At 42.2% G+C, this 13139-nt stretch overlaps 1 protein-coding gene across 2 annotated transcripts in view; it reads right to left on the bottom strand.

Moving 5' to 3' along the window:
- The window catches only part of GNB1 (G protein subunit beta 1), a 44402-nt gene extending 33458 nt beyond the window's left edge, over positions 1–10944 (bottom strand). For both annotated transcript variants that reach the window (XM_084274613.1, XM_084274612.1), the window contains exon 1: positions 10689–10944. The gene's annotated coding sequence lies outside the window, so the exon portion shown is untranslated. The remainder of the gene's footprint in view (positions 1–10688) is intronic.
- Between the last annotated feature and the right edge of the window lie 2195 nt (positions 10945–13139).

Genomic DNA, 13139 nt, shown 5'->3' on the forward strand with positions numbered 1-13139 from the left:
TTTCACCCTTGGACATTCTTCTTTCATAATGTTGCATTAACCCTCTCAAAACTTGTGGCATTAGCCTTTAAGTAGCAGTTGTATTCCCCTAGATAGTATGCATCTAGTTAGGGCATCGAAAGAAAGAAGAAAATAAAATTAAAAGAGAACAAGTAAAGTACTAATAAGGTTAGGAACCAGAGTGGGAATTAGCCAAGACAAAACTGAAAACATCAGAAGGCAACTGATCTATTTTAGGGAAAGATATGTGCAAAGTGAAGTCAGAAAGCAAAGTCTGTTCAATAGTCAGCAGCCAGCAAGCAGAGGTGAAATCTGTAACTCTTAAGGTTCTGCAGCGATTTCCTCCGCGCATCTCCTTTGTAGCAGCACTGCTTCATGTTTATTTGGAGCCCATGGGCACCATTGTTGTGCAAAACCTTGGAGCCCATGGGCACTATTGTTGTGCAAAACCTTGGAGTTTTTGACAAGAGGATGGGTTTGAGCCTTTAAAACAGGAAACATACTAACTGCAGTAAAGAATATATCAACGTGGTACTTTAAAAACAGAAATGGAGAGAGCTTTGAAGATCTGCCACTGTCACCTTACAGAGAATATTAAGGATTCTGACGGGGGAAAAACCACAGTTCTTGTTTCTAACTTCAGCCTCAGCTTGCTTTCTTAAGTTCCTTCATCTTCTGCAAGAGCTGAGCTGCTCACTAACCAGATCCCAAACTATCACAGCTTTGCAGCACAGTGCAGGGTAATAAACAATTTGCCCACCTTGGTTTCCTTCACACGCCAAGTTGTGAAGGGGCAAGGCAGCTGCTGCACAGCAGATGTCTGGGCCACCTTTTGAGACAGAGGGCAGCAACAACTGGCTTCTCCAGAGTGAAGCCCTTCTGAGTTTAATTCACAACAGCAGGGTATGGAACAAGAGAATACTACAGGATAAATAGACTGAGAAATCAAAAACAAATTAAATCTTGGATTCTCCATGGTATGTACCCAGGTAAACTGGTTGTCACTGATAGCTAGGTGATACAGCTTAACACCCCATCTTGCCTGAAGAAAACATGTCCAAATGCTTTATATTTTATAAATTGATCCCCAGGGTTGCAAACAAAAACCAATTTCTGACCTATGATTTTGTACAAGTTCAATCTTCTAATATGAGTTAGAGTGAAGAGGAAATAGACAGACTAGAAGCAAATGTGAAGATCACTGGGCATCTTCTCACATCTTTGGACTTGCCTAAAATTTCAAAAATGTTTGGAAGAAATTAATTATATTTCTAAGTTCCTGAATTTATTTAAGGTGTTTTTAAGGTGTATTCTCCTTTTCTTCAAGAAAAGTACTCCATTTGATAAGGAAACACATTTTTTCTTTTTGCAATCATTACATAATTGAATCTTGGATATCCTGAATGTGTAGTATGTCAAGTTCAAGACTAATGACAAGCTCCAAATAATCAGGTACCCAAGTACTCCCATGTGGAACCTACTCTGCCTAGATATTAAAGCCCCAAATGCAAGCTCTGCACAAGTTCCACCTCCCCCATATATCAGCAGCGAACCTTTTTGTAGAATAAATTGAAGTATTTCCTCAAATGCTGAAGCTTTACCTATTGTCTACAGGCACAAGAATAAAGGAAGAAAGTTGAACTAACAAATTTGACTTCACTGCCCAAAGTTTCTATATATTTGAGTTTCCATACATGAAAGAAATTCTTCCCCAATTTCTCAAGCATCTACCAATACACACGACACTGTCAAGATTTTAAATCTGTTAAATTGTTCAATATTATTTAATTTTCTTTAAGCATTTTACAGTCTTTTAGCCCAAGTGCTGCATATTAACTTGGACAGTAAGCTTTCAGGCACCAGCCAGATATCTGCCAACTTGTAGTGAAGTCTGGGACCTAGTAACCCTGAGCACAATTAAATCGCTCTAAGCACTGAGCGAACTGTTCTTGATCTTTGTACAGACAACACCTTTGTTAAACAGACAGCCCTGTATCTTCAGCATTTTACCACTTCACAAACAATGGGCAACAGGAATATCAAACATATGCCCCAAAAAAGACAGCACTTTAATTAGTACAGTGCAATCTTATTTCCAGTGTCAAAGGTTTCAGCAGACTACCACATCTACTTAATTTTTCTAGACAAGCAGAAGAAATTATCACCACCACTCTCCAAACACAACAGGCCACTTGAAGAGAACAGTTTTGGGAACTCAACAGGAAAAATTCAAGAGGACCATAAGCAGATTTCTTCTCAGCATCTTGAAGCACGCACAGGCCTGCTTTGTTGAGCATTATTACTTCATTTACTGAAAACAACACACACAGTAAGTTCTCTACTATGCAGTTATAACTAACTATATTTTAAAATATGAAAACATAAGTTTACTCTTTTATCTTGACATTAAAGCATTGTGATGTTCAACACCTGTGTCTCACTAAAACCAAATGGTTCAAGGTATCCCCTCAACAATTTCAATAGAACAGAACCATATATATATATATGGCAAAACCAGACTTACTGCACTAGTTTTAACCACAAAGATCTTACCAGAAAATAATAGTATTGTGCACATTAACTAAGAAATACATTTGCGGACTTCTGGTCAATGCCATTCATGGAGTGAATGTTTCTGTTTGGCCTTACAAATGTCACTGCTTAAGACAACTAAGCGTTAACTTTTAAGACCTCTGCATCAACAAAAAAGGCACAGTCATATCATCTTTTGTACGCTTTTAACCTTGAAGCTTTGACCTACCTCCTCTCTCTCCTTCCAGCCAGTGCCTTAAATACCTCCAAAAGTCAAATGGTTGGAGAGAATATAAATTGTACTGATTTTAAGAGAGAATCTACCAGTTCACCTTCTCTAATTCCAGAAGGCATCCACATTCCACAACAATTACAAAAGGGCAGCAACACCTCAGGCAGTAGCTTGCCAGGCACAAGATCTGCACAGATACAATCATGATATCCAAGAACATCTGCAAGCTCAACAGTAACCCTCAGCAAAAGTCTAGTAAAATATACCATGTTACCACAGGTGGCCCAGTGAGCAAGTCCTCACAGTGAAGCATACACCATTAATACTGTGCATATATATATATATATGTATTTCAGTTTCCATGTAAGTTAAACTCCAATTTTGAAGTGCACAATTAAAAATTCTTGTCAGCACAGTGTTGGAAATTTGTTTTATCATTTCATAAAATAAAAACCCCACTCAGTTTGTCAAATAACTTCATGAGCTTGCAAATAATTCTAGATAGCCTTTAGTGCCAGGATAAACACAAAGCACATTACCCAAAGTGGCTTCTAAGGTGTTTCCCTAGATCTAGTCAAGATCGGCAAGAAGGCCAGAAAAGCAATAAGAAAAAATATAAATTAAAGTGTACAGAATTAACATCTCACCTGCAATAGTTAAGCAGAAACTCTTTATTGCTTACAAAAAAAGAAAATAACTGTCATCGGCTGTTATAATGAAGCCTACTGTTACAGAAGAAAGAAAGAAGCCACAGAAGATACTGCTTTCCTGTCAGTGATGTCAGCTTTGTGGGTGTTTGCCTTTCTGAAAGTCATCTAGAGAAAGCCTTGCAAAATTTCTTGGTTAGTCCCTTGTAATCAATACAGTTTGATTTTTCCATAAGGATGAGCAAAATCATCATTGACACTTGAACTGGTAAAATATTCACAACCAGTCTGACAGATAACATGCAGGAGTTTTCAGAGATAAGTATTTCAGTTTTACTTTTTCCCCCCCTTTGCTAGAGAGGAAAGAAAAAAAAGCATGCTGAATATAGTGACAAAAATCTTTACATAGTTTTTAATGCAGGACTGCATTACATAAAGCTACAAAAATTATCTAATCCATCTAATTACAGATAATTAATATTTTCTTTTTTGGGGAGTTCTGGCAGGCACTACTGCAGATTTCAAGACATCAAAAATATTCTCATCTGAGAAAAACATGATAAACATAATTGGCAAGAAATCTTAGGCAAACCTTCCTGTTTCTCAGACCAATGTAGAAACACACAGAAAAAATATTTAGCTATCTACTACTCAATTAATGCTTATAACATACATGAGGTATTTCTTCTCTACATGGAGCCTTCAGAAATGCAATGATTTGATACGCTGAAATTTAGCTTGAACAACTAAAACCCCACATTTTTAATGAAGCACTTTCATGCAAACTTCTAGAAATTAATTACATTTTACATTAAAACGGCAACTAGATTTTTAAATCACTCCACCTTCACTTTATTATCTGCTATTTTTTCCCCTCATCAAGTTCTAAATACCATCTATGAAAATTATTTGAAGGCTTAGCCTATCTTTACTACTATCAATTACAGAGGTACCTTATATCTTGTCTCCTGTAAGCTCCCTCAGATCACCTTCTTCAGGTCTTCAGCCTCTTCACTTACCCATTATTAGGTTTCCAAAACAGGAGGATCAAATCTTAACCCTTCAGTCCCACCAAATAAAAAATAACTATAGGTCTTCTTTTCATAAGCCTGTGACAAGTGACAAAAATACCTCACTTTCAATAATTCTTAAGACAAAAATATTTAGAAAAAAGTAATTTTAAAGCAAGTGTTCCAGAGTATTCAGGTCAGTAAGAAATCTCAGATCTTGATGGTAACCATCAAATTCTGCTTGCCCACAAGCCAATCAGGGCTCAGATTTGAGCAAGTTCCCAACATTAGTTGACCTGCACAAGTCATCTATATGCATCCTTTTAGCCTATACTGAGTTCAAGGTATCTGGATAAATTTGTTCCCCCATGAAGGGCTATGCTTATTTGAATAACCTTGCATTTATTTTAAGATGCTTGGATAATTACCATGGAATAGCTGGCAGAGGAGAACCTATTCATTAATCCAAAGCCAGGTCTTCTGAACATCTGCAAAATCTTCTAAAACATTCCTATTGTAAATCAGCTCTAATTATTTGTACTGGATTTCAAAAAGGCTTAAATCTGGCAAAATCCAAACTGCACTATTGGCTCGATAACAGTTTTCTTAAGCACTTATTCCTGTGTCATGACATTCCTGCCTGCCCCCACCTCCTGACCCTGAAGAACAGCAGTGACCACAACCAGGTCAGCACGTAACGCTTTGTCCGGGGTCCTTATTTTCTGCCACTTTAAAATGTTGAAACCAAACAAATGAGTGCTCAGGACGGTGCTGAAAATCCTGGACAGAATTTAAAGTTATTGTTTCCAAAGCTCCCTACAAATCACACTTCCAGAAATGTAATTTTTAAAATTTGTGCTCATATATATACAAATTATCATGTAGGCATCTTACTGCAGCATCCCCATGACACTGAGCTTAAGATATACGTAGCAAGCTAACCCTATCTTAGCTGTTTCCAGGTGGCACCCACGAATACTGTCATGTCATTACTCTCTAGCTGGGTTCACTGGGCAAGGCAGACGTTACCCCCTGAACCTTGTACACTCAAGGTTCCAACTGCAGTCTTCCAGACAAGCAGAATTATCCTATTATATTTAGGGAGACTAACAAATCATAACAGATTTGTATCAGTCTAGTAAATGGAATGGATGCGAGCATTTCAATAAATTAATGCAGTCTTAAAAATTAATGTTAAAAAATGTTAATTTTGAAGAGCACATTTTAGGTCAGCTGTTAAAAAACCCCACCAAGCCAAGAGCATCTGATCTTTATGTTCCCCAAAACACTTTTAAATGTATATTTTTATTCAAAGACTAACCATCTCCTTTCTCTCTACTTAAAATTCTTCTTGTGCTTTAATAAAAAATGCAGTATTCTGCTTCAAAACCTATTTTGGAGTGTCCATATTTTTGTACTAGGAAGCCTTCCACAGTAATTTACATTTATTATTTTGGCATCTAAAGTAAAGGTACTGTTCATAGCCAGCTTAAAGCTTTTAAAAACCTCTTAATGTCCTGCTGAACTACCAGTTGGCTCAAGTATCTATGGATTCTGCATACATTTCTGTTTGGTGAAAAACAAATCCATGCACACAAAATCCCCAGCATACTAGACACCCTGTGAAGAAACAATAAATTGAGATACTATGTTAAATAGAAACTATAGGGGCGTGGGGGTATTTTTGTTTTTTATCACGACCTTGGCTCACACTAGTTCCAACATTATCAGTGGGGAGAAAAAACCCGTTCTGAATGGAATGCAGATTCTTTTCATTTTGAGTCTGCTCTTCAAGCCATCAGGAGACTCCCTTAAAAAAATTCCACTTTAGCTTCAATCACATGCTTAAGAAATATCTCATTAACACAAGCCAGTTGCTTTCAAGGTTGTATTTTTTTCTCTCACACATATCCAGTAAAATACTGAAATATATATATATATATATATGCACGCAGAAAATACTGGCATTAACATTGGCATTAGAGACTCCAAAGACGACTAACCCAAGCCTGATTCAACCCCTGGAATGCCTGATTCCTCATTTCAGCTTGCTAGTAGCAAACTAAATGCAATTCTTGAAACAATACGGTGTGCCATATGGCTAAAACTGGATATTAAAATTGAGAATATCAATTACCAATCCACTAATGCCGAGAGCCAAAATCCACGGACAGTAAGAATTTAATCCAATTCACTAAAACACAAGCTGAGCCTGAGATACAGAAGACAAACCTATTGCTGGTTCCAGAGGGAGCAGGCACGTCTGATTTTCTATTCCAATGAGGATAAAACTACCTAAATCTAACACTTCTTTACCATCCCCAACTACAGGAATAGGCACCACAGAAACCTTGTAAAGCAAGGGGGGAGTTTCCTATGATTTGGCACCTCCTTTCACACGGGCTGAGAAATCATAACTAAGTAACTATGTAGAAGGAAACAGTTATAATTGTTTCCCACATGACCAGAGTGAAGCCTCTGAAGCACCAGGAAGTTGTTACACACCCCGCAGCCAACACCATTTTGCTTGATTTCAGAATAAGGCACCCTACAAACACACCAAAAACCCATCCCTATCTTTCCACTATAACTAAAAGATCCTGAAAAATAATTGTAGTAATTGAAGAATTTTCTTATTATAAATATATTAGCTTAATTGTTCTAGGCCAAAATATTTTAATAGCTATAGAGTGTTTATCCTTGGATGATACTAAGACTATTAAGAATACACAAAATTCCACACACTTCCTAATTATACAAAGCTTTATTGGTTATTTACACATGAGAAATTCTTATTAAGTTTAAACATAGTATTTTCAGATTTCCATGAGGTATGGAGGTGGTATAAAAACTGCCCTGCTGGGATTTACCCTGTAACTCTAACTTCACGTGGTGTTGAAGATTTCATGGTAGGATGCTTGCCACACACTGACCTGGCAACTGCAAGGACTGAACAAGGATAAACGCCATTTATCTGGCCCTGTACAGGATCCCACTTCACTCTGCTGCTTTCTGATCCTTTACTGAAAGGCCAAAGCAGCAGCAGCACCAAAAAGCACCAACCCCAAAACCAAACTCGTATGACTAGTTTCAAGTTCAACAGCACATTAAAAGTGCCATCAAATGGAACTAACCATTTATTGGACAAATCCTCTTAATGTAAAAGAAAAAATAAAAATGTTCCTGATATACTAGAGGAGTAAAATGCATTCAGCTGTTTTCAGGTTGGTATTTTTTGGTTTAAAAAAAACAAACAAAAAACCCCAAAAAACCCCCAAACCCAAACACACCCAAAAGAGAACACAGGCCTCTTCTGCTTCCCAGCTTCCTCCTGTGAGAGCTACAGCTGGGCTATTACAGTAAACTAACAAACAACTGATTATATATTAAGTCATAGATAAACAGTACTAAAAAGGTTGATATTACCAAAGGTTTGGAGGTCATTTGAATACAGGAGACATAACAAGTTTTTCCTATTTTTCTTGCTGGGTAGTGTATTATTTTAAGCCTGAGTTCAGTATATCAAATATTAACCAAGCTATTTTATTTAGGCTACCAAAGTTGTAGAAGCTTGGCACTACAGTGAAATACCATGAAAGCTACAAACGGAAAGTCCATTTTACTTAAAAGATATTAAAAAAACCCCACACATAAAAGGCTTTAAAAAATTGTGATGTCATTTTAAAATACAATACCTCACAGACACAGAACTGTTTTAACATCCCCCAAAAACCTTTCTTATTCTTTCCCGTAGAACAGTTACCCAGACTGTGAGAATAATTCCAGGTCAAAAGCAGTTTTAAAAACCTCCACAAATTGTTAGCATTCTGAAACAGATGGGAGACTCTTCTGTATTACAGAAAGAGAACTGCCTGCACGGGGTCTGATGATTACCTGGCTAGCAGAGAACCAGCAACAGTACAGAGCCCCAGAGTCTTTGTATACCTGTGCTCTAGGTTTAAAATACTGTTTTTCAGCAACAAGCTTAATAAAACCTAAGAACGTTTTGATGGTATTAAGCAGGCACTGCAAGGTAATAAAGAAAATTATGTCACACCTTTATCCAGTGAGAGCCTATGCGAACATTTCAATAAAACTATTTACTCCTCCCACCTAGTTCCTATCTGAGAAGCTCACAAAAAATTAAGGAAAAAAAAAAAAGAATCCCCACATTTCTCCCAACAGCCTTCCAAACGCTCCTCCTACACCCCCACCCCAAAAAACGAGAAAGCAAAGAGAATGAGAAAGTAAACCTAAAATACAATTACGAAATAAGATCTAGTTTGGCAAAGCTGTGGTGAGGAGGAGTTGAAAAATGAGAGCTGCCTTGCTGCAAACGCCATCTTGTTGCAGCTATTGGGCCCAGGCACAGAAAGATCCATTCATTCACAGCAAAAAGAAAATCAAACACACACCCTGCCTAATCTGCAGCCACCAAAACAACTACACTATTATCACCCCTTCCCTTTCCTAAAGCACATAAGGGAAAAAAATAATTTAAATATATAAAGATCTAAATTCGTTCTAGGTGTAATGTAGCATCTTCATTTTCTCACATGTATCTCACATACACATCGACAGAATTTGCCTTGATTTCACATCTTTGTGTTTAGGTCAGCTTAAAATATGGGATAAATCTCTCCCGATTACGTGCAGATATGTTACAGCCAGCAAAATGTTTCATTTTTCAGTCTTAAATCACCTCTCCAAGTTCAAACAACTAGTCCGAAAAGCTGTTTCAATAATCGCTGAAGCCTTACATTTACAGCCCTTTCCTCCTATTTTCTGCTGTGGAGACAATACATAATAACGTGGCAGTCGGCATCCTTTCTAGGATGCCCGATTTAAAATAACGAATCCCAACTGCGACTTTGTTGGAGAATAATGAAATATCACATTCGTTAAAATTTCAGTTCATGTTCAGGAATGATAAATTGACATCTTACAACAACCTCTACATCATCCTGATTTTCTCCTGGACAGGATTTTTTTATTTAATAAAACGTCTCATCTCTCTCATATTTACATACAAGACTTTACACGTCTTCATTTCCTCCAAAGCTGTAGAATTTAAATCCTACAACTGAAATATCCCTTGTACAGATTAGAAGGAAAGCTGAAATTCTTTCAAGAATAAGATGGGAAGAGAAATAATAATTTTAACCACATTTCGGAGAAGAAAACTCCATTTTTCTATTGTAGCAAACAGCCTCCATGATCTTCATTATTGCTGCTACGGGCACACAAAAATATGCAGCACCATAATACATGGGGGAACAACAAATACGGTCTAAATCCATCCTCGGATCTGATTTTAAAGAGAACAAAACCTACCCCGTCCCTCCCCCCAGCACGAACCCCACCTGCGAGCCCTTGGCCGGCCCGGGGGCTGCTGGAAGCAGTCTTACCCTGTTTGTCTCACCCCCGTCTCCTCTTAATCAGTTTTCCACCATTACAGCAGGCACACCATAGCTTTTTTTTCCCTTGGATCTCTCTCCAAATATTCCCTCTGCCGGCCGGATCGCTCGCGAAGCTCGCCTTTTGTGTCTCAAGGCGCACAAGAAAACACCCCAAAACCCTCTATCAGAGACCACTACGGCGTAATTATAATTAAAAATGGAACCCCGCAAGATCCAAGGTCTCCTCCCTTTTCGCCTTAAAGCCTTCAAGAGAACCAGTCCCACCCCCACCTTTTTTCTCCTCCTCCTCCTCCCCCAGCCACAAACACACTTCTTTTTTAGGGGAAGCTGGAGCTCTGAGGAGGTGGGGAAGCGCGGGGGAGGGGGGCTATTTCCAACCCCGCCATGCTAAGAGGTGGACGAACCATCGGCCGCCCTTCCCTCCTGCGGGGGCCGTGAAGAACGGGTGGGCGAGGAGGAGGAGGGCACCGCCGCGGCGGGGAGGAAGGGAGGGAACGAGGTGGGGGGGGGGCCCAACCCGGTGCCCGGGCGACGCGAGAACCGAGGGAGAGGCGGAAGGGGAGGACGAAGGGAAAGGAGAAGTGCGGCAGCGAGGAGGAAGAGCGGGGGAGGGGAGCGGGGTACGGGCGCAGCCGCGCAAAGGAAGAAGGAACCGGGGATGAGGGGGAGCCGGGGCCGCCGCCGGCGGGAAGATGGCCTCAGGGTGGGGCCAGGTCGGGACCGGGAAGGAGGGGGGGGGGGGGGGGGGAGCGTGGGGAGCTGGGCGGCGGCGGGAAGGAGCGAGGAAGAGCGACGAGGCTTTTGTGCGGACCCCCCACCCCCACCTCCTCTCCCCGCAGACCATTACCTGCCCTCCCGGCCGCTGCTCATTAACCGGGCCGGTACGTCCGTCGCCCGCGCCTCCCGCCCGCGTCCCGCCGGCCCGGGGAAGGGAAGGGGGAGGGCGGAGGAGGGGAGCCGCCCGCTCTCTGCCCGGCTGGTCCTGGGGAGGCAGCAGAGCCGGCCGGGGAGTCGAGTCGGAAGGAGAGAGCCGCGGGGGAGGGGGGTGTCGCTGGGTCTCGACTCCTCCTCGCGCGCTGGGTGCCCGCTCAGCTCCCCGCAGCCATCGGGAAGCGAGAGCCTGGGCGCGGTTAACCTCCCCCCTCCGCCCCGCCCGTGCTGCCCGGCCGGGAAACCCCGGCTCGGCTCCGCTCAGCTCCCCGCCCCGTCGCCGGCCCCCAGCACCGCCCCGCCCTACCTCCCCCCTCCCCTCCCGCCCGCCCCACCGCCCTGCCGGGCGGCGGCACCAACGGCAGGCGCAGGCTCTGCCGCGCCGGAGGCCTCGCTGCCTCGACGGGGACCCGCCGGCAGGGCCGCGGCTACGGCGCGCGCTCCCCGGCCCCCTCCCGCGCGCGCGCACGCAGGCGGCAACGCCCTTCCAGTCAGGCAGGCAGCCCGCCCGCCCGCCCGTCCGTCCGCTCCGCGGGCGGCGGGAAGCGGCGACGCGCGCAACTGCCCCTCTGCCGCCTCCCGCCCATCGAGGGTTTGGGTCGGCCCCGCTCTCGGGCGCTTCCTCCCGGAGCGCGAACAAAGGCCGCGGGCGGGTGGCGGAGGGAGGGAGGGACGGACGCGGGGTGTTTTTCGCTTCTGCCTCGCCGCGCCCAGGCCGCCGCTGCAGGCCGCAAACAAGTGTGTGAAAGCCCGGCGCGAACAAAAGAAGCAGGGGCGAGGAAACAGACACCCGCCCCCCGCCCAAACGACGTTGTTTAGGCAGAGAAGTCCCCTCGGGAGAGAGCGGGGCTCGGGGGAGGAGCGGGTACCTCTCAGCAGGGCAAGGCAGTGTGCAATGTGGGAACTCCAGGCTGCTCAGCACGGCTGATGGTGGGAGCCAGGGCCGGAGGTCTCAAAACCCTGCGCGCCTGAGGTCAATGCCTCGCTCGCAAGCACTGAACGCCTTGGTGTCACCATCTTTCCCTCACGAATTTGACAGGGAATCACAATTCAGAAGGCTTACAGCTTCCTTTTCTCTAGTATCACTTGTAAGGGTACTCGTGCAGCCAAAGTTTCCAGAGGCACCTTTATTCTCACCGGATGAGCACCCATCTCAGTTATGGAAAGCATCGCAGAACATAGCAAGTCAAACGAAAGAGAAGAGAACCTTTAAAAATGCAATTTCTACTCTACAGACTGGGGCTCACACAAGCCAGGCAGGACAGATGGGTTACCAGGGTGGAATCATTTCACACCAGCGCTCACATACTAAAATATTATTACTTAATAATAGAAAGTAAGTATACGTACGGTATCACATCACTTTTTCTCCCATCACAGGTATAAATCTGAGGGTTTTCCCCCCCTATCCGTTTATGCCCAAGCAGGTCTACAGCAAAAGGTAAAAAAACCTACAGCATTACAGCAAATTCTGAACTACAAACCTATCCAGAAAGAATGCGTTGTAATGAAATTAATTTTTAAAAAAAGTTTAGAGAGATAAATACTTTTCCTGCAAACTCTCCCCCTAATAATTGCTTATCCAGAATTTAAACCAAGCTGTTACTTGCCATCATGCTTTCTGGGAAAAAAAAGGTTTGCCAATTAAAACGTTGCAACATGAGTTAGCTATCATTCACATTGCCTGTTATGAAAAGCTACTAGATGCTGGTGCAGTTAATCCTTTGGTTTATAATAATCAGATGTTTGTTTTTAAATAACATGTATGCTGCATTAAAGTTTTAATTATTTGCCTTGAAGGTTACAAGTAATAAAGTAAGAAATTTCCTGAAATCAGAATAAAGGATTATTGAATTGGTGTCCCAAATTGCTTACATTCTGTTCAGTAACCATAGGGAAATAATTTCAGTTCTACTCCTGAAATAAATATATGCACATGTGCATCATGGAGAGGAATTACCCAATTTAAATCTGGGGAACCACACATTACAGGTTAGAGATGTGTGTCCATGACAGTGGGGCTAGAGATTCATTTAGCAGTCCTATCTTCCAAATACTGATTAAACGTAAGTGCTTAAGAAACACCAGAAGTTTATTGGATATTTGCAAAATATCAAAAGCAGTTACACACATTACTGCAATATTTAAGTCAGAAAGACTCAGGGAGATTTATAGTGGGCAAGTTGCATGGCTTTTTTAGACATTAAAATGCCCATTTGAGGATACACTGCAATTTTCTGGAAAAGAATGACCACTTAATCAGCGGAATAAAAAGTGTGATACATGAAAGACTGGTGAAAAAAACCCCCACATGCCATGTTTTGCTAAAGAATATATGTAAAAGTCTTACAGAATCCTGTTTTTTTTT

This window comes from Gallinula chloropus, assembly GCF_964237585.1.
Source record: "Gallinula chloropus genome assembly, chromosome: 23".
Classification (NCBI taxonomy): Eukaryota; Metazoa; Chordata; class Aves; order Gruiformes; family Rallidae; genus Gallinula; species Gallinula chloropus.